Here is a 19,524-nt window from a genome sequence, read left to right as displayed (position 1 = left end):
AGTTGTGTTCTGAAGTCAATTTGATAGATTTTCATTATAATAGTATCTTTAATAAAAATCTGCCAACAGAAAAAAAATATTTAATCATATTCCCACCACATCATCATAGCCATTGCTAATAATATACTATCTTTTACAGACTATTTTTATGGTGAGATTTTTCCTAGATATATAGCAACACTATATTCTGTTTGGTTAATATTAGAACAAGAAGTTCAGTTTTAAAAGTTTGTAAACATTTTATTTTATTAAATAATCCAGTACAGCGGCACCTGGGTGGCTCAAGGGGTTGAGCATCTGACTCTGATTTCAGCTCAGGTCATGATCTCGGGGTTGTGAGACTAAATCCGGCATCTAGCTTCATGCTCAGTGGGGAATCTGCTTGAGATTCTTTCCCTCTGCTTCTCATCCCCATCCTGTGTACACACAGACACATGCTCTCTAAAATAAATAAATAAGTCTTTTAAAAAATAATGCATGACACATTTTATGTAAAACTTCACTTTTTTAAACTACGGAATACAGATCTATGATTCCTATGACATCAAACTCCAAAAATTCTCTTAAGGATTTTCTTGTTTCTCATTTGGTAGGAAAATCTGATCTGATCTGAACTGATATGAAGCCACTTATTATTTAAAAGGCTCAACACAAATATTGTGATAATTCACCGTGAAATTATGAATGGGTTTAACTACGGGGTTCTACCCCAGTACACTCCAGGGACGGGAAGGCCATTATGTAATATAGCCTATTTATCTCATGTTCTTTTCTAAAATCTAACAAGATCTGATTTCTGATTAGAATCTTTGATGAGCAGTTGTAGACCTAAAATAGTAACAAGGTCTCATGTGGTGCTTAGCATTTGCCCAGCATGTTATTTTAACTGCTTTACTTCAAATAATCCTCCCAATACCCTGATAAAGTAGGAACTATAATTAATTTCATCTTATTGATGAGCACACTGAGGCACAAGGAACCTCAGTAACTTGCTTGATTCCACGTGGCTTGGAAATGACAGACATCTGCAGCCTGAATCCAGATAGCCTAACTCCAGCATCTGCATTCCAAATCAACATACGTCACCACTGGCTTCATTTTCAGAAGTAGAATCGCTAAATCACAACATGTTTAAGATCTTGATGTACATTGACAGGCTGTCTTCTTAGAATAGGATATCAGTGCTGGTCGTGACAAAGAATGACAATCAGTTTTTTTTTTTATTGCTGTCCCTGGTTGTATTTTTAAGTTTTTCATATTTGGCAGGCAAAGAAAATTAAATTTATGGTTGGCTTTGATTTTAACTTACTTTTTGTGATGGTGATGATGAAAATGTTTGCCCATTTCTGTTATCACATGTTTTTTCTTCTTTCAATTATCTTGGTACACCCTTTGCCTAGTTAGAGATGCAACTGTCTAATGGTATCTTCCTGTTCCTTATGCTCACCTGCAGAGCCTCTTCCAGGTTTGTCACTACCCTCATCTGCTGTTGCTATTTCATACCTGCGAGAGAGGCTGTGCATCTGGAAGAGGTCTCCTTTCAAAGCTCAACCAGCCCAACCAACCTATAGCAGCCGTAATTCCAACCCTAACTCTTCACCCCACCCCACCCCCACCACACCATGCCCCCTTTTGTCCCTCCTCTCTTCCCCAATTGCCACCATTCATTTGACAACTGCTGGGATTAATGACTTGGAATCCTTGCGATGTTCTCTTATGAGGACTCTTCTTTCATTGCAGCTTCTCCTGTGTCAGAAACATCCCACATCTCCAACATTGGTGCCTTTCAATGACTCCAGTCTCTAAAGTTCCTGTCTTGAGCTCTATAATATTTTGCCAATTCTTATCATCTACCACCATCACAGGCATTCTTCATTGTTGACTTAGGGAATAAACTTTGATCATTATATAAAGAACTCATCCAATATTCCAAGCCTCTGGTGCTTTCTCATCACCTCTATCAACCTTTGGCTTTGGAGAGAATGAAAAGCCAAAGAAATTTCTCCTACAAATCCTCTTCAAAAAAATATCAAATTTCTAGTAACATTAGCTGTAGATGAGACCAATTCAACTGTTTTTCAGCCAGTCCTGCATACATGTTTGGGGGTGTGTATGTGTGAGATATTTATTATCCCAATGTATATAAAACTACCATTTGCTTTACATCATCACCAATACTGGGCATTTTCAGTCTTTTTCATTTTAGTGATTCTAGGGGACATATCATGGCATTACCCTGCGGTTCCAATTAGAATTTCCCTAATGACTTCTGAAGTTTTTTAAATTGTTTATTGACTATGTGCATATTCCCTGTTATGAAGTTCCAATGCAAAATTTATCATTTTTAATAGGTTGGTTGCCCACTTTAAAGTTATTTTAGTTGTGGAGTTTTAAATATTCTGGAAATGAGTCCTTTATTTTATATATTGAATATATATATATATATATATATATATATAACATCATGTATAATAGTTACAGTAAATATTTTCTTAGGCGGTGATTTATTTCACTCTTTTAGTGGACTAGAGTAACTAGAGTAGAATATTTTAAGTTACATTTATAATTTGTTTTTTAAAGTTAGTGTTTTTTTATCCCTTCTTCAGGAAAGATTTGCTCAGTCCAAGGTCATGGAAATATTCTCTTGTGTTTACTTATAAAGTTTTATTGTTTATCTTTTATATGTAGATTTATGCTCCATCTGAAATTGGCTTTTGTGAATGGTGTAAGTTAGAGATGAAGAATTAATTTTCCTCATATGTATAAACCACTAATTCATACAGTCTTTTCTCTAATGCTCTGCAGTTTAATTTTTGTCACAAATATTGAGTCCATCTTTGTGTTACCTTCCTTCTGGCCCCACACAATGATATTTGTCCATCCTTGTGGCAATACCAACTGATTATAATAACTCTAATATTATAGTCTTGATATCTGGTTATTCATATCTTCTGATTTTGTTCTTTTAGATCATCTTGGTTATTCTCATCTCTTTTCCACATAAAATTTAGAATCAGTTGGTTATTTTCTACAAAAAAAGTCTGCCATGATATAAGGGGATCATGTTTTTTTTTGTTTTAGTTTTAGTTTTTGTTTTCCCTGTAGATGAAGTATTTTCATTAGAAGAAATGAAAAACATAAGTTTCTAGCTCAAAAGTCAATCAATCTAATCAATAGATACAGGAATAAGTAGAGACCAAAGCATAAAAGCATAAATTAATCACGAGAGTATGAGAAAAGAGTAACCTAATTAAGGAATTAATATTCTTTCAAAAAACTTTTACAAAATATACAGGGCTACTTTGACAGGGCAGGGAGGGGGGTGAGAAAAGGCAAACCTATAAAAATTAAGGAATGACAAGAAGGAATTAATTACTAAAAAAAGGCAATAAATAAATAAATAAGGGACTACTGTATGGACATCTAGGCTTATAAAAAAAAAACTTTAAGTTTTAAAATCTAGATTAAAAAGGACAGTTTTCCAGGGAAATACATACTACCAAAATTGACCCCTCAGAGATGGAAAGTTTAAAGAGATCAATTTCCATAGAAGAAAGAGAAAGCTATTAAGGATCAATCTCATCAAACAACCAGGCCAGACAGTATCACAGTTGAAAACCAAAAAACAAAAAATATACAGAGACCAAATATACAAAAAATATACAAAGACCAACACTATAAAATTGTCCCCATAGTTCCAACATACTATAAATTCAAAGTAAAAGAAAACTTGTTATTAAGCCACCATAATGTTGACACTTAAACCAAAAACTGTGTTCAAAAAAAAGAAATTTTATGAAAAGAAATTCACAGAGCAATCCTATCTATGCATATATCAACACAAGGCATTAAATAAAATTTGAGTCAGCAGAATACAGCATCACATTAAGAAAATAATGCACACAACCAAGTATGATTTATTCTAGAAATGCAAGATTAGTTCAAATCTATCAATATCATACACCATTCTTAGGTCCATACATGTTTTAATGAAATTTCAACATTCCCTCATTATAATAAACACTCAAGAAAATAAGAGAGAACACTTATATGAAAAATATTTATACTCTTCAGTCCTAAAACCAGTTTCTTACTTAATGAGAAGGTTCTAGAAGACTTAAAAAAAAAGATTTATTTATTTTAAAGAAAGAGGGAGGGACTGGGGAGGAGAGAGAGAGTGTGTGGGCATGCACCAGCATGCTCATAAGCACTGGGGGGAGGGACAGAAGGAGAGGGAGAGAGACAAACTCAAGACAAGACTCTCCAGTGATCACAGAGCCCTATGCAGGACTCAACCCCACGACCTCCAAAATCATGACTTGAGCTGAAACCAAGAGTTAATGCTTAACAGACTAAGCCACCCAGGTACCCCTAGAAGCATTTCTACTCAGATCTGAAATAGGAGGAGGATGCATAGTATCTCATTATTCACTGGTGTACTGAAAATACTAGCAAAAGGACTTAGACCAAATAACTCAGTTATAAGAATTGGTAAGGAAGAGGTGAAACTTTTTACTTATGAATAATGTGACATCCGGAAAATGCTAATGAATAACAGTAGTAGATCAATAAAATAATTTAGTAAGGCAACAGAATGTAAAATTAGTATTTAGAAATACCTTTCATATACATCGCATTATAAATAAATAATATGACCACACTGAAAAGAAGAGGAAAAAAACCTTACCTAAGTAACTGTTGAAAAAGTGTTTTGCTTGCTTACTATAAGGCTGCTCACATGCTGTATTGTAGTTAAAGATTTGTTTTTCACAATGGTATGAAATTGCAGTACAATGAAATTGTACTTCATGTGTACTTACAGATTAATAATGAAATATATTGATGATAATGAGAGTAAAGTTTTTCATTGTTACAAATCACTAGTAATGGAGGGGAGTTTGCCAGAATAAACCCTGTGTTGTTGGAATGGAATTAGATATATCAATGAAATAATAATTGTATGTGTGAGTAGAAACACAGAGATAGAAATGATAGATGTGTGTATATGCTTGTTTGCATACATGCACATATGTCCTAGTTCAGGTGACAGAGGACCTAGAAGCAGGGACAAAGTTCAATAAGTACACCCAGCACCCAGATCTTGGTTTCCAAATACCCTTCTTCAATAAAATGAACTAAAAGTCCTTGGAGAAACGGTTGATTTCAGGAATGAGGCAGAGAGAAGAATAAGGAAATGGGGCAAGAAGAGCCAGCAAGATCTTGTAATGACAGAAAGGAAGTAAATGCTCAAAATCTGATGGCATGTCAAAAGAATAAAGGATCCAGTCTCAAGGAACGCCCAATGGCCAAACCTAGAATAAAGTTAACAAACCAAACAAGAGTGAATTTTATCTCCTGTAATAAATAAGTATCCTGAGTCTATACTACAAACAAGAAATTACATGAAGAAATAAGGACATTTATTTAATGTAACAGCTTATTCTTAGAGTAGAATTCAAATTAATATAGAAGGAAGGATGCAAAAAAATCATCATCTCACAAACATCAGAGTAATAATTATTGCAGAAGCAAGAATCACTGACAAAGGCTAATGTTACTGGGGAAAAGTATATGAGAATACAGGATATTTACATAGTCTAAAACTGTCTCCCCACAAGATACCTATTAACTGTAAATACATATGTATTTATAATTAAATATATTTATAAGTTACATATATTTATATATGGAAATAAATACATTATGGGGAAAACTGACAAATTTCACCTCAATAAAGTTATCTATCTTAGTATCACCAAGAATGAAGCATGTCAACATTATGTACCTCCTGATAGGAGGCATTGAGATTACTTTATTACTTTAAAAAAATAGACTCCTAACTCTGGGAAACGAACTAGGGGTGGTGGAAGGGGAGGAGGGCGGGGGGGTGGGGGTGAATGGGTGATGGGCACCGAGGGGGGCACTTGACGGGAGGAGCACTGGGTGTTATTATGTATGTTGGTAAACTGAACACCAGTTTAGTGTTCAAAAAAATAAAAAATAAATTTATTATAAAAAAATAAAATAAAAAATATATTATATTTATTTATTCATGAGAGACACAAAGAGAGGCAGAGACATAGGCAGAGACTCATCCCAGGACACCAGGATCATGACCTGAGTGGAAGCAGATGCTCAATCCCTGAGCTACCCAAGTGCCCCTACCTCATCAGTTCTGCCATAAGGAGGAACCTGAGGGGTACCTGAGTAGTTCAGGTGGTTAAGTGACGGATTCTTGGTTTTGACTCAGGTCTTGATTTCAAGGTCCTGATATAAGAGCCCTGCACGAGGCTCTCCGCTTAGCAGGGAGTCTGCTTGTCTCCCTCTCTCTATACCCTCCCTACAGCTCACTCTGTCTCTAAAATAAATAAATCCTTTAAAAAAATGAGGAACCTGAATTTAATCATGAAGAAATGTCAGACAAACACAAATTCAGAGAAATTCCCCAACTTGAATGGTCAGCACTCCTCAAAAAGGTCAAGGTCACGAAGATACACAAAGTTTAAGTTCCCCATCTCAAGGGATAATAGATACGACAGCTAAATGCAATTTAAGATCTTGGATTTAATCCTGAACTAGAAAAAGGACATTTGTAGCACAATTGGCAAAAATTTTAAAAGTCTTATGAATTGTATCAATATTAACTTCACAATTTTATAATTGTATCACAGTTATTATAGAAGATCTTGACATTTAGTGAAGCTGGGTGATGGGTTTATAACAACTTTTGGTAATACTTTGGCAAATGTTTTGAAATTCCTTACTTCAAAATGAAAGTTTAAAAACATTTTAAAAGCACCTGGGAAAAAGATGAGCAAACTAAATTCAAAAGATAATAGATAAAAGGAATGAATTAAAATGAATCCAAAAATCAATTGAGTTGAAACCAGGTATATAATGGAAAAAAACAAAAGCTGTTTCTAGAAACTCTTAAGACATTAGGAAAAGAAAAGAGAAATTTAGCAGTATCACATGAAAATAAAGACATCTCTGCAGTAAAAGAATGTCAGAAAAAACTTCATGCCAGTAACTTACAAAACAGAACAGTCATGAGACACACCCACACATATATAGCTACCTAATTTATGACAAAGATGCCATCTCAATGAATGGAAAAAACAATGAATTGGATCTTTTCAGTAAATAGTGCTTGATAAACTGAAAATGCATGTGGAAAAAAAAATGGGTCTTGACCACTTCTTCACACTTTATCCAAAACATAAAAATAATGCCAGATGGATTATATACTAATATGAGAGGTAAAATGAGATAGCTTCTAGAAAAATGGTTCAAAACAAAAACCTAGTGTTAGCAGATAGAAATTCACATGTGTTGGTCCAGTGTAAATGGTTCACTTTAAAAGACCGTGTAGCTAAAGCTGAACAAATGCAGAGTCTTCGATCAGCAATTGCACTCCTAGGGAATAATCATGTGTATGCGCCAAAGATGGGAACCAGAATCTTCATAGGTTTTTCACTCATGAAAGCCAAAACCACTACCAAGGCAAATTTTCTTCATTTACAGAACTGATTAATATATTATGCTATAATTGTAAAATTGACTGCTCTCTAGCCACAAAGTGTATTAAAATATTGTTGCCTACAACATCATCAAATCTACAGAGATAATGTTGAGTAACAACAAAAACAAAAATGAAGCAAAGGGTATTATACTTATATAAAATTCAAAAAACTGATAACACTAATTTGTAGTGGAAAAATACATTATGGTGATTACCCCTGGGGGTATTAATTAGGAAGTACGACACAGGAGTTCTTGGGCTAGAGATAATATTCAATACTTTATATTCCTAAGGGTTACACAAGTATAACCCAGTACCCATCATGTCCACTAGACTGTACACTTGAGATTCATGTGGTTTACACATGAATTTATATAGATTATAATTCAGTGAAATTTTTTTCCTGAATGTATCGTTTCGTCTATATTTTCAAGTTTAAACATGACATATTCCCAGACAGAGCTTTCAAGGATGAAATTAAAACCAAGTATTAATTTCTGAGAATATATTCTTCCATTAATAACAGAAAAAAGGAAAAGAACTGTTTTTAAACTTTCAATCCCTTTGCTGAAACTGGATGCTTTAGCTATCTACTTATTACTTTGTAGAGCAAGAAAAGATGATATCCTGGCATTTACTACAAATGCTGACTATGTCCTCTGTTACAAAGTGTTTATTTTTTCTCAAAAAATGGCAGGAGATATTGGATACTGGTAAATACTGCAGAGTTAGCACTCTGGGCCAGCTTAGAAAAATATTTTTAATTTCTGTATACCAAACTGATTGTTTTGAAAACATTGTAGTGGGGCATTTTAGTTGTCTAAACTAACAATATACTTCTACCTATATAAAGGTGCTAAAGCAAAAGCATGTATTTCAATTTTCCTCAACATTAAACTACAATCACAATCACATTTAACTCCCATGATAGAATTTCTAGAATTTTCCATCTCTATCAACTCTAATCAATCAACTAACAATAGTGAGTTTGAAATCTCAACTGCAGTCATCCATGATTTTCTCTGAAAGGCCCATTTTAAAAAAAATTAACATACTGTCCCTTAAGTGTTTCATATTCTTTTATGGAAGACAGAATTATAACTAAATCATAATTGACATATGAAATATTAATACTAGTCATTCAAGTATAGATTTCTACCAATAAACTGTCAGATGTTTAGTCTCTATGCTACCCACAGGGTCTATAATACAGTGTCTTCAATATGGCCAGTTATCAATATATTGTTTTTCTAAATTCTAAAAGGTAACACCCTTAAGGTGAAAGGAAAACATCCAATTATGATCAACATCTTCTATTAAGAGAAGGCTGGTAATTACATATACATTCAATTTTAAAAAGCCAAAAAAAATAAATTAACTCTGGTAATTGGGACATATTTCAATTATCTAGAAAATGCCCTTATTTATCACCTTTCTGTTCGACATCATTTCCAAGGAAATGAGGTATTACTGTGCATACATACAATGTCATTTACAGATCCAGAAAAAAGATGAGAATAGGACTATTTATAATTATATTTCCTCTAGAACCTTAATAGAGTTTTATGACGTACAAGTATTTCTGTACGTTATACTGCAGAAGTCCTCTTTTGACTTTTGCTTTATTCTAATCTTACAATATTCTCTGTTCCTCTGAATTTAACTCTTCCCACTGCCATTACCAATGTTTCAATTTGTAGGTTTCATCTAACTACTGAAGCATTATCAGAACCCAAATAAACACATATTATCTTACTAATTAATGCTCTCCCAGAGACTTAGAAATTAATATAGGCCCTGCTGCAGAAATAATGGCCACTGAAATCACAGCCCTAACACACACTCAAATATCCATTTCCTTACAAGGTTAGCAAAAGATGGAGAAGTTAGTAAATAAAACTGCACAAAAGCACAGATTATATTGGCTCATAGTTATACTAAAATGCTACCTTAGCAGACATTCACAAGCTCTGCCTTTAGGATTCTGACAGTGACGTAAACATCATGCAAAGAAATATTGAAGAAGAATTACATAATCAGTTCTTCAACCAGTTGTTAGCTTGTTTGCTGTAGATTTAGACACTGCTGCAGGCTTCTAGTGGTTGGCAACTCACACTGTGGAAAATGTCACTGGGCTTTGCTACCCTACTAGCTGTGCTCCACAGAGCAGAAAATTAAGCTTGACATATTTGAGGGAGGAGTTTTCTGGTTTGTAACAATTTATAAAAATAGCCATACTTATTTATTCCAGGGTCACATTTGTAAGTTCTTAGTAACTGTGAGATAAATTTAATTTTATTACACATGCTAAAACCTTAGATCATTCTCACATAAAATCCAGCTAATTATCTCCAAAGTAAATAGAGTTTCATCTCTAACTTAAAAAGATACATATACATACAGTACTATGAAATACTTTAAAATCTATACCATTTAAAATAAATTGAAGAAAAATTAGTATCTAAAATCATGCATTTTAGCTTAAGTTTATTCTGATTCTTTTTAAATAAAGATAAATCTGAATAGCTGGTTGTGTATCAAAATATGAGTTTCATTATGAATAACCTAGACTTAATGTATAAATGGAATTGTTAGATTATACTAGGTTCAAATTTTCTACTTTATACATTTCTTTTAAACTATGCTAATATTTAAAACTAATTATCCTTTAGTTTGTTTCAGCATATTTGAAATATTTAAATGTTAATTTTTCTATTATAAGTAGAATCATATATCATAAATTGCTGCACTTTACAAATTTACAAATTCAAAATAAAACTATGAGATCCTGAAATATGCCACACAGTAAGATCATCAATGAAGAAAAGTATTCATAGTACTGCTTGTAGAAAATTTGCTCAACTTTTTCAATAACATCAAACCACATATTTAATCACTCAGAGGCATTTGCCACTTTCATCAAAATGAAGATACACCTCCTCGTCTCTTGCCAGATTTCTTTCTTACCTGACTGTGGTTGTTCTCTCATGCAAACTAAAACATAAGCATAAGAATATTATGCTTCTAGACTATCTACAATATGCCAGACCCATTTTATTATGAATGCCAAACACTCTGGCCTTCAGAGAAAAATGCTCCCATATCTCTCCATTTCCTTGGTACCTTATCTCTCTGGTTTGTGCGGTTAGCCTCTCACCAACACTTCCTTCTCTTACCACGGCTTGGACAGCCATCCCTTCTAACTTTTAATCAAGTGAATGCCATTTACTTAGCACCTGCTAAGTCAGTCACTGCTCTAAATGGCTCTGATGAACACAGATATCCATAGATCACAAGGAACACACATATACATAGACCACATCTTTATTTAAAGAAAGATGTCCTGTGATTCCTCTTTTATAAAGTAGCCCCTGATGCCTGAGAAATCTCCCAGCAGTCAAACAACCTCATCCACTTACCCACACATGACATCTTGTCTTTTCCTTAAGCTTCCTATTTGAATTAAGAGAAACCAGCATTCCCTTTCCCCACTAACCATCACCTGGAATTCTACACACTCTTGACATTGCCCTTAAAACATACACTCATGACCAGTATTTTATGGAAATCTCTAAGTCTATTTTCTTATTTGACTTCATGTTTCCTTATCAATGATCCTCTGTATGTGACTCTCAATTAGTTTTGTATAGATGGTTGTATATTCATGGAGAGGAAGGGCCACTTGTAACTTTCTAAAGTCCTTGGCACAATTAAACATTAATGTCCTCTGTGATTATAAGGATTATCAGCCTGGAATTGTAGATGTTTCTTTACTCATTCCTGTAAGTCTTCTGGGCAGAACTATACTCCAAAAGGCTATAGATCAAGTGTAGGGGAAGTAACTGAAAGGAAGCAAGCATTTGAGTAATAATTCTAGCTCTCAGAAAACTCTCTTTTAAATGATCTATTGTAAATCAGGAGTTAATAGCACTTAAAATACAAATCATCACACACCAAAGCTTCCCACTTTTTAATTATCTGCTCTTGGCCTCCAAAACACTTGGCTGCTCATCTCCTATTTCGTTTTGCTTTGTTTTGTTTTGTTTTGTTCTTCCTTTCTTTCTTTAGGTCTCAGGAGATGCACTGGCTCAATAAAGGCATCCCCCTGAGTAGGGGGCAACAAGTCACAATGCCTCCTTGATCAACCTTCCTGAGCTGACATGTTGCAAGTGACCTGAAGTGGCTACATCTGTTCAGTCAAGTTATTACAAGCAGCATGAAGAGGGAACCCCATGCCAAGCAAAACAACCACAGTACAGCCTCCTTTAGGTCCCCCAAGAAGCTGCAGAATCCTACAACTGGCACTTTTCAGGTTTCCCTTTCTCCCTCACAAGACAATTCTCTCTTCAATATGAAGGGTTCTCTGCAGCTTTTTTTCCTTTTTTTTAAGTAATGAACAAATTTGGCTTAGAGGAAACAATATTTTCAGACTAAGAATGAAAAATATTTTATATCCTAAAATGTGGAAATCTTGAAACTTTATATTTTAAATATATCGAATTTATATATTAATAAAGCTTATGTACTTAAATATACTTTCCCTACTCTATTTTTCTTTTATTTATTTATTTATTTATTTATTTATTTATTTATTTATTTGAGAGAGAGAGAGAGAGAGGCAGAGACACAGGCAGAGGGATAAGCAGGCTCCATGCCGGGAGCCCCACATGGGACTTGATCCCGGGACTCCAGGATGGATCCCTGGGCCAAAGGCAGGCGCTAAACTGCTGAGCCACCCAGGGATTCCCCCTACTCTATTTTTCAAGTGTTCATTTATTATTATTATTTTTGGGGGTGTTAGGCTCACCAGTGTCTAATTAGCTTCTATCAACTTATAGGTACTTTTAAGTTATATATTCTCTATCCTTGTAACAAAAAGACCTATAGATTTAAAAAAAATACATGAACTGGAGCTCCTGGGTGGCTCAGTCAGTTAAGTGTCTGCCTTCAGCCTGGGTCATGATCCCGGAGTCCCAGGACCCAGCTTTGCATTGGACTCATTGCTCAGCAGGGAGTCTGCCTCTCCCTCTGCCCCTCCCCTTTTGTGTTTCCTCTCTCTCTCTCTCTCTCTCTCTCTCTCTCGCTTACTCTCTCTCAAATAAAATATTTTAAAAAATACTTGAACTTGGGGTGCTTGGGTGGCTCAGTTTGCTAGGCATCTGACTCTTGATTTTGGCTCAGGTCATGATTGCAAGGTCATGAGATTGAGCCTCATGTCCAGTTCCATAATGGGTGTGGGGCCTGCTTAAGGTTTTCTGTCTCCCTCTGCCTTGACCCTTCCCCTCAGTCTCAAATAATAAATAAAAAAATCTTTAAAAAATACATGAACTCAAATTTATAATTCCTGGGTTGCTGCTATCTATTATAACTTCCCCCTACTGTCTGAGCAGTCTCAGTACCCAGATGTGTACTACTTCAACACATCTGTTTAGGCTAGGAAACAGAAACACTCACTGGATATTGCTCCCACTGGTAACAGGTGCAGAAGCTCTGTGTGAAGCATAACATCACTGGCCTTCATGTCACAGAGCAAGATGATCTCCACACTTCCTTATCTACTAAGCATAACCTTTTAAATCAACATCACCTCTATGTACATACATGCCACGGCAATGGCTCAAAATTTTAACATATGCGTTAGATCTTAACAATCTTCAAGTTATCTTAGAAGAGGTGGGAAGTACAAGTGGACTCCCAACTTTTCTCCAATTAATCTTCTTAAAAAGAAATCTCTCCCTATGCACACACATCAGAATGGGTAAAATGAGTGATAACACTAAATGCTGGCCAGGGTGTAGAGAACCTTTGTCACTCACACATTGCTGGTCAGAATGTAAAATTACATAGCCACTCTGGAAATGGTTTGGAAGTATATTATAAGACTCGACATGGGTGGTGGGCATTATGGAGGGCACTTGTTGTGATGAGTACTGGTGTCTCATATATAAGTGATGAATCACTAAATTCTACTCCTGAAACTAATATTACAGTGTATGTTAACTAACTGGAATTTAAATAAAAAATTGAATACAAAAAAATTGAATACATACACAACTACATATACTCAACATACACTTTACAACTCAGCAATTGTACTTTTGGACATTTGCCCCACAGAAAAGAAAACTTATGTTCACAAAACACCTGTACATAGGGGCAGCCTCGGTGGCTCTGCGGTTTAGCACCGTCTTCAGTCCAGGGCATGATCCTGGAAACCTGGGATCGAGTCCCACGTCAGGCTCCCTGCATGGAGCCTGCTTCTCTCTCTGCCTGTGTCTGTGCCTCTCTCTCTGTGTCTCTCATGAGTAAATAAATAAAATATTTTTAAAGAAAACCTGTACATAATTGGGGCTCCTGAATGGCTTACTTAAGCATCTGATTCATGATTTCAGCTCAGGTCATAATGTCAAGGTCATGCTCTGCACAAAGTCTGCCTAAGACTCTCTTTCCCCGTTCCCTTGTCCCTCCTCCCCACTCTAAATTAAATCTTAAAAAAAAATCTATATACAATTGTTCACAGTAACTTTGTTCATAAGAGCACAAAACAGGAAAAGCCTAAATGTCCTTCAATGGGTATAAAAGACCATGGAACCCTATTGTTGGGCACAACTGCTTGGATGATTCTCAAGAAAATTATGCTGAGTGTAAAAAGTCAATCCCCAAAGGTTATATTGCATGATTCTATTTACATAGCATTTTTGAAATAACAAAATTATAGAACAATGGTTGCCAGGGGTCAGGGATGGAAGATCTATGGCTTTAAAGGGGTAGCACGAGGGAACCATATGATTACGGAAAGTTCTGGATCTTGATTGTTCTAGTGGTTACACAAATCTACACATCTGATGAAACTAGAGCTCACATGCACATACACAGAGTATACGTATAACTGATGAAATCTTAACCGTTGGGTGTACCAATGTCCATTTCTTGGTTTTAACATTGTACTATAGTGATACAAGTTGTTTTTGAGGGAAACAGAGTTAACTTGTACAGGACCTCCCTGTACATTTTTTCTTTGCCATTTCCTATGAAACTATGATTTCAAAATAAAAGAATACAAAGAGAAATCTTCTGTGCCCTCCCCCATACTCTTCTAACTACTGCTCTCTGCTTTCCCTTCTGCTCCCTTTACAGCAATTTTCTCAAAAGCTATCTGTTGTCTAATACACTGCTCCCATACTGCTGTTTCTTTTTTAGATTTTATTTATTTATTTTGAGAGACAGAGAGAAAGAGTATATGCTAGCAGGGGAGAGAGGCAGAGAGAATCTCAAGCAGACTACGTGTCAAGTGTGGAGCCTGATGCAGGGCTCAGTCTTACCACCAGGAGATCAGGACCCGAGCCAAAAATCAAGAGTCTGAATCGGATCCCTGGGTGGCACAGCGGTTTAGCGCCTGCCTTTGGCCCAGGGCGTGATCCTGGAGACCCGGGATCGAATCCCACGTCAGGCTCCCGGTGCACGGAGCCTGCTTCTCCCTCTGCCTGTGTCTCTGCCTCTCTCTCTCTCTCACTGTGTGCCTATCATAAATAAAATAAAAATTAAAAAAAAAAAAGAGTCTGAATCTTACCCAACTGAGCAACCCAGGCATCCCTCCCACACTGCTATTTTAAATTTGTTCCAGTCATAGCTCTGACCCCTCTACCAGCTCTAAAACATCTCATCAAGATCACCAACAGCATCCATTTTCCTCAGTCCAGAAGTCATTTGCTCATCTTCATCATGTGTCTATCACTCTTGATCTAACAACCACATTCAACAGAAGTGATCATATATATCCCTAAGTATGCTTTCTTTACTTTATAGATGCTCCTGGCTTTCCTTTTCTCTCATGTGGCATTCACTCTCATCTGGAGGTTGCTCTATATTTCCCAGAGATTTTCCCTCTGTCGACCCATTCTCTTGGTAAATGCATCCAGTCTCCTTGGTTTGACTTTTCTATCCACTGACAACTCCCAAATTTATATTCCTAGTCTAGTCCTCTTCCCTGAACTTCAGATTTGTATGTAGCAGCCATGGTCAATCTCTATGTAGATAATTCATGGGCATCTTAATCTTCACACACCCTAAGCCAAACACCTGTTAACCCACCAAATGTGCCCATTCTAGGATGTTTCCTATCTCAAAACAGACAACTCTGTATTTCCTGTAACACAAGCCAAACCACGTCCAATCAATAATACCAGTGCCTCTACTTCTATAATATATACCGAATCTGAGAACTTCCCACAACTGTCATTATTACCACCTTGTTTGAATCTGTTATTATATTTGGTCTAGGTTCTTCAAATGGTACTGTAACTCACTACTCTGGCCTTGCTCTCTACAGTATATGTTCAGTGCAGTGACCCAAGTAATTCTTTTAAATTATAGTTTGTTCGAGATACCCTCTGACCTCAAATACCCTATACTTTCCAGATCTCATGCCTTACTTTGAGCACCTTTGTTTACTCTGCTGTAATCCACTGGCCTCCTTGTTTTTTTCTAGAACATACCAAGTACAAGCCTCTGTATTTCCCGTTCCAACAGCATGGGTAGTCACAAGGATAACTTTGTCTCTTCCTATTTCAGGTACTCACATGTTACCCTTTAAGATAGATTTTCATCACTCCTTGCCTTACTATACTCCACAGCAATCACCACCTCATATATCATAAAAATGATATACCATTCATTCCTTTATCATCTGTGGATTCCCATTAAAAAACAAACTTCACAGAACTTGTGGTTTTGTCCATTTTTATACTTCTGTATTGCCGTTGTCTAAATCATGCCTGGAACATGTAAGGCTCAATTGTGATATGAATTATTATTTAAACAATTATCCAAATACCTTTCTACTTCCAAGTAGGAAGGAAGCTGCGGTATTTGGAGTAATGTGTAGTCAAGAATTCTGTAAGATCTGAAGAACCACAGAGAACCCCATCTGTTCCATGACTGATAGCTCTGGCAAGCACAGCAGACATCACCTCATTGCTGCAAGGTCTGGCAGTCACATGGCCAAGTACTTCATAGTCACAGATCTCTCTACTCAATAACAGAGTCCCCTTGGAGGGCAAGGCCTAGCTACTCCCTTGTCCCTGGGGATTCCATAGCCCAAGAGCAGCAAGAAATGTAGCTGGTAGGAAGCATATACACCTACTTTTAGCTTCCTCTGATCCCAGATAGTCTGAAATGTGTACTCCCATGTAAAATAACCGAAACAAAGTCACAAGAGGCTCAAAAGCATCTCTGAGATGGCAGAAGAATCACTGAACCTAAATAGGCCATAAGAATTGTGCAATATTGGGATGCCTGGGTGGCTCAGAAGTTGAGCATCTGCCTTCGGCTCAGGGCCTGATCCCAGGGTCACAGGATCGAGTCCAGCATTGGGCTCCCTGGAAGGAACCTGCTTTTCCCTCTGCTTGTGTCTCTGCTTCTTTCTCTCCCTCTGTGTGTCTCTCGTGAATAAATAAATAAAATCTTTTTTTAAAGGAATTGTGCAATATTAAGAATGGAAAGCAAAGGAATGAACAAATAGAGGCCTATAGGATATCATCAAGCTTACTAACATATGCACAAATGAGGACCCCAAATAGAAAGGACAAAAAGGAACTAATTTTTAAGAAATGGCTGAACACTTTCCGAATTTGATGACAAACATTAATCCACAACAAGCCCAAAGAATCCCCCCCCCCAAAAAAAAACCCATAAATATTCCTCTTGGAGGACACAAGAGGAAAAATGTCTTCTCACATACAGGGAGGTTAAAAGGCAGTGGGATGGCATTTTCAAATGTTGAGTGTTTAAGAACAATACCCATCAACTGAGAATCCTATATCCAGCAAAACTTCCTTCTAAACAAAGAAGAATAAAAGATATCAGCAAATAAACAAGGGCTGGGGTTATCCTCTGCTAGCACGCCAGCCGTATAGGAAGTCCTTTAGCTGAAAAGAAATCACGCCCAATGGAATGGAAGAAATAAAACCACGAAAAAAGGTAAATGTGAACATTTATTTTTCTTCTCAATTGATTTTAAAGTTAACTGCATAAAGTGCTGTAAAACTATCCTTGCACTTAAAGATGTAAAAATATGACAGTAGTAACACAAGCAGATTGAAGGAAATGTAGTCTTATTGCAAGTAGGCTTCCAAGTTTTACTGGCATTTTATTGATACTAACCTGAAGTAATGCATATTATAATTCCTGGAACAACCACCAGAAACACACACACACACACACACACACACCACTGTATTAACTTCTTTGTTGGTTTCTTTACATTAGAAAGTATATACTTAGTTCTAAAAAAGGCAGCATAAGAGGAAGAGAGAAAAAAGAGGCAGAGAAATAGAGCAAAATGATAGATACAAATCCAACCGTATTAGCAATTACATGAAGTGTCACCGTGTTAAATACTGCGATCAAAAGGTAAAGACTGTCAAGCTGGCATTATAAAAATACAAAAAGTAACAAAAAATGTTTAAAAATCACAAAGAAACAAGGTTCAAGTATATGCTGCCTAGTTGAGACAGACTTGAGATTCAAAATACAAATAAGTTGAAAGTAAGAGGATAGCAATAGATTTAACAGGCAAATAGTAACCATAGAAGAGCTGAAGTGGATATACTAATACCAGACCAAGAAGATTTTAAAACATTTCTTTTTTTGCTAGAGAGAAAAAACTGACAATATTAGAAGTTCAAAATTAGAAACAGATAATTTGATAATAACCCCAATACCCAGGTTCAGTAATCAATACTAGACAGAAAAATCAAGCTCATTAAAGACTCAAAACACTTGTCAACATCACGTAATCATTTTGTACAGACTACATCACCTGGTAATAGCAACACACATATTCAAGCTCACATGGAACTGGAACGTATTCTAAGACAGACAATATACTAGGCCATAAAGGAATCCTGATAAATTTAAAAGGATAACAATTATACAGTGTGTTCTAAAGTCACAACAGAAAGAAATCTGAGAAGTGCCCAACTATTTCCAAGGGTAACTAAACTCAGTTCTGAATAACTTATGGGTCAAAGAAGAAATTACAAAGAAAATTAGAATATATTTTGAACTAAAGACAAAGCTACAACATACCAAAATTTATGGGATGCAGCTAAATCAGGGCTATGGAGCAAACTTATACCTTCACTCACCAGTATTAGAAAAGAATCTTCAATCAGTACCCTAAATTCCCACTTTAAAAAAAAACTAGAAAGAGAGCAAACTTAACCCAAAGCAAATAGATTCCATTATTATGAAGAGTTCAGGAAAGGCACATCTATAGAAATGGCAAGCAGATTAGTGACTGTTGCTTAGAATTGGGAGCAGCCATTGTCTGCAAACAGTGTGAAGGATCTTTTTGAGGGGGATAGAAAAATGTCCTAAAACTGGATTGGAAGGATGATAGTGTAATTCTATAAATACTTTCAAATTAATCATTGTAGTTGTATAATTCAATGATTTATTTCATTTATACTTCAATAAAGCGACTAAAAGACAATTTGCCTCACCAGCAGTGGAGTAATGTGCACATGTGTAAATACCACAAACAAATAAAATTGAGTATTACCAAATGGAGCTATCCAATGCTAAGCACAGACATAAAAAAAAAAAGATCTATTTAATCCTGTTTCTTATAGGTTTATAGCCAATAAAATACCCCCTTATTTTAAGTATTTCATTTTAAATGGATAAAACTATTAGGCCATGGCCTTAATTTTTCAAGTTAAAATTTGTATTTAAAAAACTAAATTTTATTTACCACTGAAATATTAAGTCAAACGCTCTATCTTTCTTTCCACAATGATGGGGTTACCTTGTCCATTAGGCATGGGGTTTTGTGGGAGATTTTTCCTATCAGTATAAATAAATCTTATTTTTCCTCTTTAGCAAGAGACTCTGATTTTTCTTTTTTTTAAGTTTTTATTTATTTATTCATGAGACACACAGAGAGGCAGAGACATAGGCAGAGGGAGAAGCCAACTCCCTGCGGGGAGCCTGATGCAGGA

At 35.8% G+C, this 19,524-nt stretch overlaps 1 protein-coding gene across 7 annotated transcripts in view; it reads right to left on the bottom strand.

Moving 5' to 3' along the window:
• The window catches only part of DLGAP1 (DLG associated protein 1), an 875,942-nt gene that overhangs the window by 758,125 nt on the left and 98,293 nt on the right, over window positions 1-19,524 (bottom strand). The window contains exon 1 of one of the 7 annotated variants that reach the window (XM_077900122.1): window positions 9,555-9,651. The exons of 5 other annotated variants lie outside the window; for them this stretch is intronic. The gene's annotated coding sequence lies outside the window, so the exon portion shown is untranslated. Of the gene's footprint in view, window positions 1-9,471; window positions 9,652-19,524 lie in introns of those variants that run through there. One more of the 7 variants, XM_077900121.1, reaches the window with a different exon arrangement.

This window comes from Canis aureus, chromosome 6 (genome assembly GCF_053574225.1).
Source record: "Canis aureus isolate CA01 chromosome 6, VMU_Caureus_v.1.0, whole genome shotgun sequence".
NCBI lineage: Eukaryota > Metazoa > Chordata > Mammalia > Carnivora > Canidae > Canis > Canis aureus.
Note: the sequence above shows the minus strand (reverse complement) of the source record. Positions and strands in the feature narration are given on the sequence as shown.